The sequence below is a fragment of the Myxocyprinus asiaticus genome, chromosome 5 (genome assembly GCF_019703515.2).
Source record: "Myxocyprinus asiaticus isolate MX2 ecotype Aquarium Trade chromosome 5, UBuf_Myxa_2, whole genome shotgun sequence".
NCBI lineage: Eukaryota > Metazoa > Chordata > Actinopteri > Cypriniformes > Catostomidae > Myxocyprinus > Myxocyprinus asiaticus.
Genome location: NC_059348.1, coordinates 38,989,969 through 38,992,655, shown reverse-complemented (window position 1 = coordinate 38,992,655; position 2,687 = coordinate 38,989,969).

Genomic DNA, 2,687 nt, shown 5'->3' with positions numbered 1-2,687 from the left:
TGCTCCTTGTGTCAATGATGACCTATATCATTATTCTGTTTACAGCAGGTCGGTAAGTATGAAAAAAAAAAAAAAGAAAAAAAACTATAGCAAATTTAAAAGTTCATTTCATTGTTTGAAAGCAATGCAGCACACTGAGGAGTTCATCTTATGAGGTATAATTCATATTCATTGTTCAAAAGGCCCAGTATTCTCAGATGTGATGGATAATTCTGAAAAAATCAGATTGCTTGATGTTACTGCAGCCTCACGTGCCTGAAGTGAAAATAGAACGTGTGCGTTGAGCAGATGCAACGTAACAAGTGAGAGTGAACAGTTCGCTAACTTCACTCTAGTGGCGCCACCCTTTAGGCTTATGAAGAATAACCACCCAACAGTGTCATTTACCTGCTTTATTAATACCTTTGCTCTGGTAGTCAATGTAGACATAAAAGGTTTTGTTATATATTCAACTGGGTACTTATGTTGTGAATAAGAATGTGTTACTAAGTTTATTTAATGTGTTAATTTGTTTCAGAACCACACATGTATGCCCAACAAAGTGATATTCAGTAAACTCATTGAAAGAACTTGGAAGCTGCCTGGTGATTCTCTTCAAATAAGTGTCATCACACACAGTTCTGACCGACTGTCTGCAGAGTTTCGAATTCATCCAAATTAGTGACTTAGTCTAAACCCCCTCTATTTCAATTTGGTCCTTTGAGCAGGATAGGCGAATCACTGCAGAGATGATGTCCCATTCTGAGCCAGATCCTCGTGTTGACCCAGACGACAGCTAAGGCTACGTGCATATCTAGCAGATTATCAAGTTCATGGATCAGACCATGTGAGGAGATCACTACTGAATCCTTGTCTCAGTGAAACTGAAATTGAAGATGCTCCATTGAATTCAGAAAATATATCCAGAGCATACTCGCCAAAAAGTCAGCCTTCACACATAAGTGATCTGGTTCTACAGGATGAATGGCAAGAAACATTGGAGGATGTGCAGCATGAGAATGATGAGCTTCGCCTTCAAGTTCATCAGCTGTCTGATATTAAATCTATGTGGACCGAGATGAAAAGAATGATGAACTTCGGAGTCACATTCACTATATGCCAGAGATCTTGACAGCCTTACAAGAGCTTAAGGCAGAGAATGCCACACTAAACGTGAGATCCAACACATAATCACAAGTATGGAGACTCCCAACAGATCAGTGACTCCGGTACCAGCCCCTCGTGCCAGTGTGCCACGAATCACCTGTCATCAGCCTCCACCAGCCACAAGTATTCCTGCCATGCATTCTGAAGATGTACGCCAACCCAGATCTGTACAGATTGGGCAGTTGACCGACCAGATGAGGGACTTCACCCTTACACCTAAACAAGATGAACAGATGCATACTGACACAAGCTCTCATGTCCTTCCACAGAGGTGCTATACTTATGCAGAACAGTCAGCTGAAGCCACCCATTATGATAAGTATACCACCAGATCAGGGCACCAACCCTTTCCGGGTGAGAGAGAGAGAGTTCCGCCTACCACAACGATCTGAGTTTACATCAAGAGCTGAAATGTCACACATTCAGGAGAGGACATACAGAGGACCTAAGCCTACTATACCCACCTTGACATCATCAGATCCAAGACAGTTCTCAAGGCTGCGGATGGCTTTAGAAAACCTCCTCCCTGAGGACGCCACAGAGCATTTCAAATATCAGATCCTCACTGATCATTTAAAATTAGAAGAGGCATTATTAGTGGCAGACTCCTACTGTAACTCAACACACCCCTATACAGACACCATGCAAGCTCCTGTAAAGATGTATGGTCAACCCCACAAGCTGGTTCTGCAGAACATTGTCGAAGTCATCGATGGTCCCAGCATCTGAGTAGGAGACGTGAAGGCATTTAAGCTGTTTGCACTATGCGTGCGTTCTTTGGCGAGCATGTTGGGGCAGCTGGGATCTGAGGGGACAGTTGAATTGGAATGCGGTTCACATGTGTCAAGGTTACAAAGTAAACTTCCTCATGATCTGAAGACTAGTTTTAAGAGGTGTATATACATCCATACAGAGTAACCATTCCCACTCTCTTCGATTTCGTTGATTGGTTGGAGTATGAGCTCCAAGTTCAAGATGATAGCTCCAGAATAAGTAGTTATGCTCCTGACCGGACAACTAAGAGAAGGGATGGCAGCTGCAACCACAAGTTCTCTGGGAAATCCACCTCCATCCTGTTGGGTACGAAGAAATCTGTCATAGACAATGAACCCAAAATGCTTGCTTCAGGGACAAAGCTTAGCCCCAATAGCCACAGAGGGAAGTTACATGCATACTGCCCTTATTGTGATAATGCCAATCATTTCCTTAATAGATGTGAGAATTTCAAAGAACTTTCTAGGGGACAGAAAGAGGCATGGATCTGCAATAATAACCATTGCTGGCGCTGTGGCCGTAGCCATCATGCATCTAAATGCACCTTGAAAGCCCTCTGCAAGACATGCAACAGGAAACATCTTCTAATATTCCATAATGTGAATGAGTGAGCTGTGGATATCAGTAATGATTCTGAAACCAGAGAAAACTCCTGCCTGGTGAGCACCACGAGAGATATCTTATATGTAGATCGTCCTGTCTACAGCCATAAGGTTCTCCTAAAAATGAGTAAAGTTGTCATCACAAGCAGGAATAAATCCATGGAA